Source organism: Lissotriton vulgaris, chromosome 2_1, assembly GCF_964263255.1.
Source record: "Lissotriton vulgaris chromosome 2_1, aLisVul1.2, whole genome shotgun sequence".
In the NCBI taxonomy this organism is placed as follows: Eukaryota; Metazoa; Chordata; class Amphibia; order Caudata; family Salamandridae; genus Lissotriton; species Lissotriton vulgaris.
In genome coordinates, this window is record NC_141687.1 from 113,591,134 (window position 1) to 113,605,830 (window position 14,697).

General features: G+C 47.1%; 1 protein-coding gene across 1 annotated transcript in view; it reads right to left on the reverse strand.

Annotated features, from left to right (window-relative positions):
• Window positions 1-10,469, reverse strand: part of TEKT1 (tektin 1) — a 213,572-nt gene extending 203,103 nt beyond the window's left edge. The window contains exon 1 of the mRNA XM_086958477.1: window positions 10,350-10,469. The gene's annotated coding sequence lies outside the window, so the exon portion shown is untranslated. The remainder of the gene's footprint in view (window positions 1-10,349) is intronic.
• Between the last annotated feature and the right edge of the window lie 4,228 nt (window positions 10,470-14,697).

A 14,697-nucleotide genomic window follows, 5' to 3' on the forward strand; every position in this document is an offset into this window, starting at 1 on the left:
ATTAAGGCCAGCCAGTGCCCGATCGGGCAGGGGTCGGTAGTGTACCTAGGCCACTTGGTGGGCCAAGGTAAGGTGCAGCCTCTCCAGGCTAAGATTGAGACTATCATGGCCTGGGAACCCCCCAAGACTCAAACTGAGGTCCGAGCTTTTCTGGGCCTCACAGGATACTACCGCCGCTTTGTCAAGGGATATGGTACTATTGTGGCTCCCTTGACTAAGCTCACATCCAAGAAACAACCTCGACGGGTAGTCTGGACCGAGGCATGTCAACAAGCTTTTGACACCCTGAAACAAGCTATGTGCGCGGCACCTGTCCTCAGGGCCCCTGAATTCTCCAAAGAATTTATCGTCCAAACAGACGCGTCGGAGCATGGCATCGGGGCAGTGCTTTCGCAGCTCAATGAGGAGGGTCTGGACCAACCTGTGGTTTTCCTTTCCAGGAGATTGCTCCCCCGGGAACAGAGGTGGAGTGCGATCGAAAAAGAAGCTTTTGCGGTGGTATGGGCTCTGAAGAAGTTGCGGCCATACCTGTTTGGCTCGCACTTCCTTCTTCAGGCTGACCACCGGCCCCTTCGTTGGCTGATGCACATGAGGGGCGAGAATCCCAAGTTGCTAAGGTGGTCTATTTCCCTACAGGGAATGGACTTCAGGGTGGAACATTGACCTGGAGTGGACCACGCCTACGCTGACGGTCTCTCAAGGTACTTCCGCCTTAGTGACGAGAACTCCCAAGGGGCTGGGTAGCTCTCCCCACTTTCAGCTGGGGGGGACGTGTGTTAGACTGTCAGTCCTTTGGGTGGTCCCTCCTTATTTTTTCTCCCTTTCTGCCTCCCATTTTTGCGTCCACTATTTTTTTTTTGTGTGTTGGCTTAAAAACTCTGGGTGCACTATCATTACTGATTAATGGTGGGGCGCAGGTGCTCCTTTCAAAATGGGGGAGGGTAGGCACTCTCACAAAATGATGGCCTGTCTAGATTTACCTCACAGCCTTGGGCCATAGGGTGACATGAGGGGTTCCAGAACCATCTGGTCCACTCTAGTCACTCTGGGCCCAGGCTATATAAGGTGGAATATTGGACGGCCATTTTGGGATTGTATGTGTAGAGAGTGGCCAAGCTGGAGTGCAGGCTTTGGAATGAGGAGGTTGGCGCACTGAGGGGGTTTGATTGCCTCTAGGGGCTGCTTCCCCTTCTTGTTGATGCTACCCCTGCCCGTTGACTTGACCATGCAAGAACTTTTCATCTGGTACCACGACACCATCGGTGCCGCCATCGAGAAAGAGGCCTTGGACTACCTCTGGTAGGGCGGCCAGGATGTGGACTGAGGGTAATTGACCTGGCAGGTGAGGGTGAGAGGGGCTGCCTCCCGTGTGAGGCTAAGACCTCTACAGATTAGTCCCTTGCTGTCACCGAGTGCCCCGACGCGTCCAATCTTCCCGCTGCCCAGACGTGTCCCACCTGAGCCTGCCTTCTGTAACGAAGCACTTACTGAATCACCGCCACAGACTCCAGGTCGTCCTGCACTCCCCGTGCTTGTGTGGCCCCACCGCTGCTGGCCGTTGGAATTCCTGTGGTGGGGGCGCAGCTCTTGTAAATTGGAGCCGGCGGCGCCCTCATGCCTGGTCCCGTGTTAGGTTAACAGGAGGCGAGAATCTGTTTCAAGCCTTGTTGGACGGCCTGTCCCCCGCTGAGGAGAACCTGGGGGCCGGCGTTGACAGGGAGTGCGCTGCATCGGAGAGTCGGTTGCCAGGCAGCCGAGGCCTGGATAGAGCCCCGCCCCGGCGTTAACAATGAGAGCGCCCGAAAGAGTGAGGCGGGATTGAAGGAGGCCGAGGGAGGAGTTTTCCTTCATTGTGTGCGTGTGGGGGAGTAACACGAAGACAGCAGGAGAAGCTGTAACTGAAGCGCGTCCTGTCTCCGGTGTGGGTCCCGCCTCTGTGGGCCTGCCTCCACTGATTAGGGCAACAACTGCTATCGGGGAGCCCAAAGGGCGAAGCCTTGACCCCTCAGACTGCCGCCATCTGCCGGATCGTTTGACAGAACTTCTAACTCAGAAGTAAGCAGGGATTTGGGCTGGAGGGAGGTGCGTCTCACAGAGGCCTCTGCTGGGCCTAGTGATTGTCTGGACTCCCTGCCCCACGAAGGAAGAATGAATGGTGGGGCCAGGAAGCTGTAATCAGCAGAACCACACTGGGGGGTTTCCTTTTCTTAAGAGATCTGTAAACTAAGGATGGGCTGCTGATCCATCTGTAGCTATCCAGGAACCAGGTCATTTCGGAATAACCAACTGAAGGCATGTTGACTGACAAGGATTAATGTGTACCTCGCCTGACTAAACGCATGATCTTTAACTCTTTTCTAGTCTAATGCATGTTCAGTCTTCACTAAGTGAATGAACTTCGTAACTGATTTTATGCTTATGTGACTTAATGAAATTACCTGCCTTCTCTATTCTAGGCATTACTTGGCTTGATAATTAATGTAACCATCTGCTTGATTCTTGCTAATGTGACTTACTATTGATTTGCCTCTAGGCCTTTCTTTAATCACTTTTATATTTAAATGAGTCATTACCTGAAATGGACTTTTGCATCTACACTGCTGATTAGTTCTATGGCTGAATAAGGGTCACTAGTGTTACATGAGTTTATGTCATTCATGTGTTCACAGGAACAGGAACTTTAATGGTGAAGCATTTAAAATGATGATTTGTTATTGCTGTCACAACTGAAAATCAAATTTAAAGGAAAGATAAAGCTTTTCTCCCTTTTCTAAATACGGTGTGGTGTCATTTTTGGTGGAGGTACGCTGAGGTGCTGTGTTGAGTGTGGCGCAAGTATGACAAGTTGCCTTGGAGTTAGGCCTTCCCATTTTGTGCCAGGCTACCCTAGGTGGACCAGTGACCCCAGGTCCAACCTATGGTACCCCCCTGCCTTTCACAGAACAATGTGGTAGGCACCGCGTGGTGCCTGTCACGTTGTGCTGTGAAATACACAAGATGTATTTTTATCATTGTGGCGGGCGGTGCTTTCAGCACCGCCCGCCACAATGTTAAAAATACGGGATGCGCCCGCCACTGTGGCGGGCGCATCCTAATTGCCCCCAAGGGGACCCTCGCCCTTATGGCGGGCAGTCCCTTGTACCGGGAGGATGGCGGGCAGGCGGGCATAGTCCGCCCGCCATCCTAAGGCGTACCTTAGTGTTGGTTTTGGCCCTCTCTACAGGGTCACCCCCCAACTTTATGTCTTCACCCCTACTATTTTCTGAATTTGTTTCTGCTGGCCTTAGGACTCTGTTAAGTTTACCGCTGCTAGCAAGTGCTGGGTGCACTGTAATGAAAAGGCTGGACATATACGTTTAAGTTTTATAAGTCCTGGTAGTGAAAAACTCACAGATAGGTTTTCACTATTGTGAGGCCTATCTATCCCATAGAATAGCAATAGGCTGCCCTATTACATTTAATAAGTGCCGATTGGGAACATGTACATCATTCAGGTTTGGTGTCTGAGAAAATTGTAATTTAAAATCATTTTAAGTTAGAATTTAGAAAATGCCACTTTTCAAAAGTTGTTTTAACAAAAAGGGGTAACCCTGTGTCCCTCAGAACCTGGGTAGGTGTGGTTAAAGACAAAATTGGTTCTGTCGGGTAACCAAATATATTGCTTTTAAGAAAGGCTAGGTTAGCTCAACACACAACGTAATAACTCAAGTGCAGTTAAATTGAATGAAACCTCTCTGAAGACAAATATAGTTCAAGGTATTTATATAGGAAACAACGTTACGTATGTAAAACACCGGAATTACTTCATTCCATTTTATACAAATTCTAAGGACAAGTGAAAAGTGACTGTAAGTGAATGAAGTGACTAGTGCAAAAATTGAGTGACACTTATATACAATTATACAATTATATACAGTACTAGCAGCCCGTCCCGACGTTGTCCGGGTATGAATTGCTGCCGGCCAGTAGTATATTGTTTCGTAGGATTTCATTTTGATAGCATTTCTTATCTGTGACAGGCCTGTGAAATGCTCCGATTCACAGTGCACTGCTGATGCACTTAAGAGTGCGCGTTCAGTAGTGTGTGAACTCGAGTATCCCTACTTTATTTTCCTTGCAATATTATATAGCGCGAACTCGACAACATGGCATGAGCACAATTTACATTACAGAAGAACACATTCATTTGTGGTAGGCACGGGGAGACAAAGCGATTTGTCTGGAATCACAGGATGTTGAGCTGATGCCGAGATTCGAACGTAGCTCCCCATCTCTAAAGTTCGTAATTCTAGAACTTGTGGTGGGAGGTGTGTCTAAAAGTGTATGTCGGTGCTGGGCATCAATGAGAGAGACCTGTGCATTTTTCCAATCGGTGGTGAAAAAATATGAGTATGTTGCTGGAGATGTGAGCCGCCGTGCCACCAATGTACTTACGGGGGAGGGTAAACACCCATTATTCCGCAACTTTCTTTCCGCATACCATCACTCCGCATACTTTCATTACGCAAAGTACCATGACTCCGCAATGCCATTATAACGCGTGGCATTACATTTTATATGCTTTTACCACGCATACATTTACAACGAAATTCGTTGTAAATGCATGAATGATAAAAGCATGTTTTTTTAAAAATGTTTGGATAAGGTAAGTATGGGTATAGGGGTATATGTTTTGGGGTACTGAGGTATATGTTTTGGGGTGTTTGGGTATTTTAAGGGTTCAGATATAGTTTTGGGTTCTGGGGTACAGGGGTATTTTTAGGGTTCAGGGCTAGGTTTGGGTTTTGGGGTATAGGGGTATTTTTAGGGTTCAGGGGTAGGTTTGGGTTTTGGGGTACAGGGGTATTTTAAGGGTTCAGGGCTAGGTGGGTTTTGGGGTGCAGGGGTATTTTTAGGGTTCAGGGCTAGGTTTGGGTTTGGGATACAGGGGTATTTTAGGGTTCTGGCTAGGTTTGGGTTTTGGGGTACAGGGGTATTTTTAGGGTTCAGGGGTAGGTTTGGTTTTGGGGTACAGGGGTATTTTATGGGTTATGGGCTAGGTTTGGGTTTTGGGGTACAGTGGTATTTTAGGGTTCAGGGGTAGGTTTGGGTTTTGGGGTACAGGGGTATTTTTAGGGTTCAGGGGTAGGTTTGGGTTTTGAGGTACAGGGGTATTTATAGGGTTTAGGGATAGGTTTGGGTTTTGGGGTACATGGTATATTTATAGGGTTAAGATGGGTTAATGTTTAAGGGTGTTGGGGTATTTTATAGAGTAAGGGTGGGTTATGATTATGGGGTGCAGGGGTATTTAAAGTAGGGGTGGGCGGAATTGGCGCGAACTTGGTACAATAAATCCGCAATATTTCATTCCGTCAGATTTCCAATTATTAAAACAGCAACCTCATATATTCAAGGTAAAATAACAAGTATTTCTACATGCTGAAATGCATATAGTCATTTCACAAAATTGAAATTAGCTTCCAGCAAGCAGTGAGAGAGGTGATGATTTTGAGATCAAGCCCCTGCAAAGCATTATGGGACGAGATTAGCAGTGGGAAGTGAATATTATAGTATCCAAATAATTCTACAAAGAGCTGCAGTTTACCTCGTCGTCCCTAGTTGTCCCTGATGAGGCAAATGCAATAGCATTTAAAATAAGCTACATCAAGCTGCAGTTCACCTCGTGGTCCCTAGATATCCCTGATGAGGCAAATGCATTAGCATTTAAAATATTACAATTCAAGCTGCAGTTTACCTCATCGTCCCTAGATATCCCTGATGAGGCAAATGCATTAGCATTTAAAATATTGCAATTCAAGCTGCAGTTCACCTCATCGTCCCTAGATGTCCCTGATGAGGCAAATGCAATAGCATTTAAAATATTATACATCAAGCTGCAGTTCACCTCGTCGTCCCAAGATGTCCCTGATGAGTAAAATTCAAAAACATTGAAACCCTTTCATGAATGCTAAAAATTATGCTAATCGTATCCCATAATGCTTTGCAGGGCCTTTTAGTTGTATTTTTGCCCATAACTGTGCTTGGGGTGGTTCTAAGAGAATGGGACCTCCACTGAATTACTATTTAAAGGGAGCAGGAATGTATAGAACCTGGGAAGAAAAAACAACACTCGTGACGGAATTCCCCCAGCGATTGTCACGCCCCCAGCACACACCCACAGCACAATGCAGACACGCCCACAAGGGACTACTTTGCTGGCACGGTTCTTTTACCTTTTAAATGTATATGGTGGGCGTCTGCATAGCCTATGTCCTTCTGCCCTAACTGCCCTTTCCAACGCTGTATTGGGTGTGTGGATTGGCGCTGTAGTTCCCCGAGTTTACCTTGCCAAAAGGTGTCTGTTCTCTCTTTATAATAGTAGTATAGACTACATATGGAAAAAGGTCGGGGGGAAGAACAATTTTGAATTGGCGGTCAGAGATCTTAGTTAAAGCTCCAAGGAGACAGATGATTATTGTGCCCGTTCCTGGAGGTATCTTGACCAGTATTATGCATCGACGTTTCGACCCTAATGTGCCCCAGTTGGTGGTCACGGCGGGTCTTTATCAAGACAGGGGAGGGGGGCGACACGAGGGGTTATTTTGATTCACAGGAGGCAAGTAATTCACACCCTGGTCTGGATTGCCAGAAGGTCAATCGCAAGTTAAAGTAGAACCGAGAGGGTAGCGCAGCTCACTCTCGACACCTCGAGTACCGTCTGGCATTTTCCTGCCCTACCATATGTTGCCTACATCCTGTTCCAGGGTCACATGACTGGGCTTCAGACAGCCACACAATAGAGGGATTAGGGGTGCCTGGATGGGCCATCACTGGCAGGATGGGGGCAGAGTTGAGCACAACCCCACCTGCAAATCAGTAGGATGTGCCTTCCCTTCACATACACACTTTGACACTAGTCCACTGTTCCTGCAGCCAGGCTTGAGCCAGCGCAGGGAGAGGCAGGAAATTCCAAGCACTTTAAAGAGAATCTCTAGAAACTTCTCCCTAATTCAAAAAAGGCACCAGGCATAAAAATAGTTCCCTCAAACCCACTCTTCAGTTCACTTTCTGGACCAACTGTAGGACTCGCAGAGGACTGCCTGTTGCTGTGGTCTGCTGTGTACTTCAGATGACTGCTTTGCTGTACCTGAAAGGACTGCTCTGCTTCCTGATGCCTGCCTTGAACCTTCAGATGGCTGCCCTGCTGCTTGAGCCCTGTTCCACTGCTTGAACTCAGGACTACCAGAGTGACTCCAAGAGCTTGTTGGCTAACCTCCTAATCAGAGCCTCAGGGACTGGAAAGGCTTTGACCATCTTGAACCCGCACCTGGACCCAGTTTGAGTGAGTTCTGACCCTCCAAGTGGGCCCTCTATAGTCCTGGACCCTCAGAAGTGGCACTAAAGGTGCCCAGACAGGCAAACTCCCAACATGTATGGATAAAACCTATTCTGAGTACCCAGTGGAGATTGGGACCTACCTGCTCATTGACCCGTCCAATCTGCATCGCCGTCAGCCTGACTTCTCAGCAGCTCCCACTATGTTCTTCTTCGTAGCAGCAAATCCTATTCAGCGGTCCTTCTCAGAAGGGATATACTGCCTTATGGAGCCCTTGTCTGTTACAGCATACAGCCTTGCCCCACTGAACCATACCTTTTCAGATATTTTTTCATAAAATGTCTTCCAAGTCAGAAAATAAGCGCGGACCGAGCACAATACACTTTTTGTATCCTACCCGCACTCCATCGAAGTCAGCCCTATTTTTTCAATTTGGTCTAGCGTGACTAGATATCCGCAGCTGGTGCTTTGATCGTTTAGGCGATAGTTTTTACTTTGAAATTTACAAAATCATAACTATGGTCTACTGACTGAATTTTTGTTGTTTTGGTGTCAAATAATTTATAGAAAATGATTCTATTTTTCTAGATTGATGTGGGATATGTCTTGTGTTGTGTTTTCACGTTATTGCTTTTTGTGTGCTGCATAAATATTCTAAGTTAGGCCTGACTGCTTTAGTGCATCGCTACCAGAGGGTTGAGTACAGGTTAATTTAGTGACTTAATTGGCTCACCCTGACAGGGAGTGTGGCATTTACTTGAGCAGTATTAATACCCCAATCACCCAACAACCTAATTTCTCACACTTAGCACAATGTCTTCGGAGCATACAAAATGCAGATGCGTTTCTTGCCCTCCATGCTACTTCAGGTCAGTCTGTAGCCCCAGCTCTACAAATTCTTTATTGGCTGCCATCAGAAAATGCATCATCTTGAAGGCCCTTTCTTTCACTTACAATGATTTTCAGCAGCAGAGTGTTTCCTACATCAACTGCAAAGTTAAACGCAATCTTCCTGGTTGTTCCTTCCGTTTTCTGGGTACCAGATCTTTAATTCCCTAGAATTCCTAGAATTAGAAGGACCCACTATGGTCAAATTCCTTCTCCTATATTTCTGTCAAAGCATTGAACTCTCTTCCAATTTGCCTCTGCCTATTCAAACAATTTATTAATATTGAATCAGTGCAGTAGCTAGACCTTTAGCGTGGTGGTCCCTGCGTTTGCTGCCCTGGTGCTCACATGTAAGAGGGGGAAGTGGCTGCTGGCAATTCCTGCATTTGCTGCCCCGAGACGGCCGCAGGTAAGAGAGGGGGGGGAGGCTGCCGCCCCCACAACTCGTGCTGCCTGGGGTGGACCGCCCACTTGCTGTTTGGACTCACCTTTAATTCTACTTCCTTGCACCAGGATGTCTATTGGGTAATTGTGTGCATTATAAGTGCTCGTTCTTTCATTCATCCATTCTTTCATTTGTTCATTCTTTTCATGGGATTCCCACAAGTTCTGATAGCATGGCTGAAATTGGAGGAGAGAGGCACATTTTATAAAAAGGCCCAAGTGATCCATGGGAAGGGAAAGAGACGGAGGCTTAGTAGGTGTTGGCAGCTGGAATTGGGAGTACAACTGAAAGCAAATGGTGTGTTCTAACACACACGAGGACAGTGGCACTAATCAAAATTTCATGGAAATAAAAGATCTCATTGATGTGGCATTCGTGGCTCTTCTATAGTAAATGTTTTGGACATTTTGTGGCAATTTGTACATTTCTTAATGTTTAATTAAAATCGTCATCGTGAGGTGGGGAGGGGGCACTGAACACATTACTTTATTTATTTACTTTAGTTTCTATAAAGAAAAATACAAACTGTAAATGGGCATCTCAGAGCGCAAATGAAGATGTGAGGGTTTCATGCAGAGATACAACTATTTCAGCAGTACACAGTAGCAAGGTTCAAAAGTGTTAGGTTTCCAATCTGCCAGAGTAGACATGGTATGGCTCAACCTAGGGAAGCAACAAGTGAGGGTTGGCCTAGGATAGGTGGTTACAATTTGGTCCAGTGTATTCCTCGTCGAACTCAGCTGATGAAGGAAAGTAATATGATGAATCTTAGGTGAAGAGCAGTAAAAACACAATTAAAGCTTGGTCCAAAGGAGTTACTGGGGTTGTCTTCCTGCTCTCGTGCATTTGAATAGCTGTTATGTATCACAAATGTAAGATCTTTGTGTAACAAGGTACCAGTAGGTTTAGAGTAAAGGATTGGCAGTTAATATTAGTACAATACGATGATGCAGATTTCCAGGTCTTTGACAAACTTAAGACCTGCTAACCCTTCAAGTCTCAGGATAATGGGGATGGTGTTCAGTGGTGAAGAATGCTGAATATGCAGGAACCAGCCTCCACCTTTTCAGTCTGGTTGTCTGCATAGCTATACTATACTTTAGAAACTCTGCCGATAAAAATAATAAAGGTAATTTGTATGAGGTAACTGAATTTCTCCTCGGCGTGGTTGGCTAAGTTATCTCTTTAATTTACTCAGACCGGCAAAAGTACAAAACACAGTTTTTCTCATTCCTCAAAAACAATAAAGGATACTTGAATTCTGTTTTCTGAATTAGTCGTTCTGGGCAATTTTACATAAGGAGAAATTCAGATGCATAAAATAAGTCATATTTTTTCAGGGTACAAAGACCTATCGACAACCATCTGTAATTCTATACGTGTATTATTTTTAACAGAAGGTGACACTCATGACGTGCCCACTTGTCCTTGACAGCGCTTTCTATACCCCCTCACGGGCACGGATGAACTCCCTGGCACCCACTGAAAATGTTGGCATGTCCATGGTGAGTTGAATCATGCCACTTAGTAACCCCTGCTCCTCCTACCACCATTGATGCTTTTCATATCTCCTCAGCATTACATCCTTCATGTTTACATGATTAAGATAATCATGAATCCCAATGGTGCTCTAACTGTCCATTCAAATTATTCGGGATCACACACCGCCCTCTTCTTACTCCACAGGCCCCCCTCGCTCACCTCTTCTTCCTGCTGTTCTCCTGCTGGGTTCTCCCTGCTCCCAGAGCCTGGTTAGCAGCTCCTACCAGACAGTAAACAAAGCAGCTGCCAGGCAACCTAGGAACGCGTCGTGTCTCCCCGGCAACGGGAGCACCACGAAAGAAAGGAAGGACAAGTGTGTGTGTAGAACACATTAGAAACAAAGGAGGGCAATAGGAGAGCTGGGTACCGTGAGCGGAAGTGGACCGCATCTATTGAGGAGTTCAATTATGCAGGAACCTCGAACGCGCATATGTAAACGAAAGAGTATCAGTCCATTAACTAGCGAAATAACCATAGACTCACCTAAACGTGCTGTGGCCAGATTTACTACTATTTGGCGCATTGCAATAAGACAACTTTCTGCCCTGTGTCAAATAGAGAGGGCAGGAATGTTCCATATTTGCCAACGCAGCCACCCTTGGTCGTGAGAATGAAATTTCCCCATTGACTTCTATAGAAGAACATGCAATTTCAGGTGGGAACAGTTAAAATATAGTCATTTTTGGCTTGTAAAACCAGTAGTCTCCTGCCAGAATCGGGTCTATTGGCATGTATGGCAAAGGTGCCTGCAGGCTGGATTGTTTTGGGCAGGACAGAGCACATTTCAGCTCAAGTACAGTCCTCTGAGGTATTTTTGGGGGGTAATTATATATAGGGCAAACTCTACCTGAAGGTGTTAGAGTGCTTATGTGAACACCATTTACATTACACAAGGTCACAGTTGAAAAGTAGACTCGACGCATATAAAGGTTTGGGAATGTGGTTATTATTTGTAAAATGCAATTCTCACTAGGAGCGGTATAATGTTGCTCCAATCGTGTGGATCAATAAGGAGGCAGCCCCAGGCTTATGGGGGGAAAGAACGCTTTATTTATAACTATCTCTCGCAGGAAGAGCGCCGAGCGTCCTTTCGCGCCAACACTCAACTGGCGCGCATGCGCACTCTCTCCGTGACTGGCGTCTTCGCGTGTTGCGTCATGACGCAACCCGCGTAGACTAGAGCGCGACTTTACATATCTCCCCTTTTTACACACATTGAAATGAGTCCACCAAGTCCCCAAGACTTAACATTCCCCCAGTTCAAAGTCTCTGAAATGATGGGGTTTGACTACCACTCTGCCCACGCGTGTACGTCTTACCGGCGTAGAGACTTCTCGAGTGCAGTTCTCAGCAGGGCTCACCATACTATCTCTCTGAGGACTCTGCTCTGCTCTTTCCGGAGTCGCCATCTTCTCTATCTGCGTTTCCTCTACCACGGGCATATCTTGATCTCTCCCATCCTCATAGGATCCCTCTTCTCTTCGGCATTCATCACCTGCTGCAGTGACTCCTTCACATCCTCTTGCTGCTTGATCTTGTAGGGCTCTCCTTTCCTCCGTAGGCCACTGTAGGATCTTGTTGATTTTTGCCATGCGATCTTGGGACCACACATTCCCGTCGCTGAGTAACGCTGCTCTGTCGTATACTTCTTCCACTTGCAGAGGCGGGCTGTACTTGCTCTCTCCTTTCTTTCTCAGCACCGCCAGTTTGACTCTCACCGACTCCCCTCTTTCAAGGGCTGCCTCTTTCACGCTTTTTCTCCGATTATAAAGTTCAGTATATACTTTCTGAGCCTTCTCCAGGTTGTGTTGAACCACTTCCGGAGACCATTTGCTGGTGATGGTCTTTTCCCTCCAAACCACATCGTCTTTGGTGAAGGGGTGCCTGCCTCTCAGGATCTGGAATGGGCTGTACCCTGTTGATGTGGTGGTAATCCGGTAGGCCCAGATCATACTCATGATCTCCTTTTGTCAGTCCTTGCCCTTCATGATGGCCACTTGGATGGAACCCATGATGACCCGATTGAATCTTTCCACCTGTCCGTTGCTCGAAGGGTGGTATATGGAAGTGTGCTTGGTTTTGATCCCATTCCTTTCCATATACTTGTACCACTTCTCGGAGGTGAATTGCGGGCCGTTGTCACTCAGGATTGTTCTCGGGATCCCTTCTCTCAGGAAAATCGAGGTGAGAAACTTTATCACCGTTTCAGAGTCCATTTCCTCTTGGATGTGAACCTCAGGCCACTTGGAGTATTATCCACTAAGACACATACATATTTCGGCATTCCTTGGTTGTCCAAAATAGGTCCCAAAATGTCTACCGAGACATCCTCCCACGGGTTGCGAGGTTGGTCGAATTAGCTCCTTGGCACTGATCGCAGTCTCTCACGTGCCTTTCCACTTGTATGTCCAGTCCAGGCCACCAGTACATTTGCTTCACTCTCATTTTGGTTTTCACTATACCGATGAGTCCCTCATGTAGCTGGGCCAACAGGTGCTGGATCAATTTCTTAGGAGGCACCACCTTGTCTCCTCGGTACAGGAAGATTCCCGAGTCACTCACCGACAGTTCTTCGCGGACTTCATAAAATTTCCGTAGCACCTCCTTTAACCTCTTCTTTTCGGGCCAACCGCTGATTATGTACTCCTTGACCTTACAGATTTCTGCGTCGCCGTCATACGCTTGGGCCCATTCTTGCTGGCTAATTACCCTTTCTGAGTCCTTCATTACCGCTATCATCTCTTCATTCTCTGCAGCGGGGCTAGGAGCTTCTTCCATGGCCGAGGCTCTACTTAGGTAATCAGCTACCTTGCTGCGTGTCCCCGGTATATATTCCACATCATACCGGTACTCTAGTAGCTTCAATGTCATTTTGGCTATGCGTGGTGTGGCGGTCGCATGTCCAATCGAGGTAAGAACTTTGACATAGGGGCTTGTGGTCTGTCTCCAGTCGAAATCTCGTGCCCCACAAGAATTGCCTGAATATCCCCATGGCCCATACCGCCGCTAGCATTTCCTTCTCAATCAAGCTAAACCTCTGTTCTGTGGGTGATAAAGCTCTGGATGCAAAGCTGAGGGTCTTCACTGTTCCGTCTGCTCTCTCTTGCGCAAGGACTGCTCCCAGCCCTTTCTCACTGGCGTTCGTTGTCAGTATGGTCTGACCTAGGGGATCATACCCTTGGAGTGGTACCGCCTGACTTATGTCCTTTTTTAACTCTTCAAACTCCTTCTGTGCTTCTTCAATCCACTTGAACGCTGTGTTGTCTCTTATCAGCTGCCTCAGTTGAAGTGTTTTGGTGGCAAAGTGCTGGACGAACTTACTGTAATACTCAGCCATCCCCAGGAAGGATTTCACTTCTTCTTTGCTTTTGGGAGCCCTGGCATCGCAGAACGGCTTCACGTTCTCTCTTTTCGGCGTGATCCAGTGTCTTCCTATCTCATGCCCAAGGTATGTGACTGATGTCATTCCCAGCCGACATTTCTCCCATTCTGCTGTCAAGCCATTCTTTTGTAGTACACTCAGCACCTTATTACATTTCCTGTCATGGTCTTTCTGGTCTATCACCATCACCAAAATGTCATCCTGAAAGTACTGGATGCCCTCGATGTCCTTGAAGAGGCGGTGCATTAACTTTTGGAACACCGCTGCGGCCGAGGCAAGACCAAAGGGCATTCTGCGGAATTGATAGCATCCAAACGGCGTTATGAAGGATGTTAGCTTCCCGCTCGTAGGGTGCAGGTCTATTTGGTGATAGGCGGATGTGAGGTCGATGGTGGAGAACCACTTTACCCCTCATGTTTTGGCTAGCATTATCTCTATGCGAGGCAGCGGGAATTTCCCCACGATCAGGCACTTATTCAGTTCTCGAAGGTCCACACACAGACGCACCTTGCCATTTGGTTTTCTCGCCACGACCAAAGGCGCCAGCCACTTCGAACTATCTATGGGTTCGATTACTCCCTGCTCTTCCAGTCTGCATAGTTCCTGTTGCACCGTTTCCTTTACTGCTAGGGGGACATTCCTCACCTTGTGGGACACTGGATTGGAGTTCTCCTTGAGCAGGATTTTGTGTGTGAACTTTTCCAGTTTGCCGACCTTCCCTCCGAACACCTTCGGGAAGTCCTTTTTCATCTTCTCCAGGTCCGGCCAGCACTCATGGTCTGTCATCAACACTTGTATGTCTCCCCCAGGGTCCAGTTTTATCCCTAGGTCCCCTTGATCCATCCATCCTAACACCGATGGACCCTTCTCCGCTATGTACAGCTTGCGCTCCGCTGTTCTTCCTCTGAATTCGAACATTAGAGTCCTATACCCCACCATGGGGATGGGGTTGTTTGTGTACGACACCGGTCGTATGTCTGGAGGTTCCAATCTGGGTCCTAGGCTGGGCTCGAACTCTTCCTCCCATACCGATCTCTGGACTATAGTGTACGGGGATCCTGAGTCTATTACAATCTTGATTTTCACTCCTCCTATCAGCATGTCGTATTGTGGTTTACGAGAACG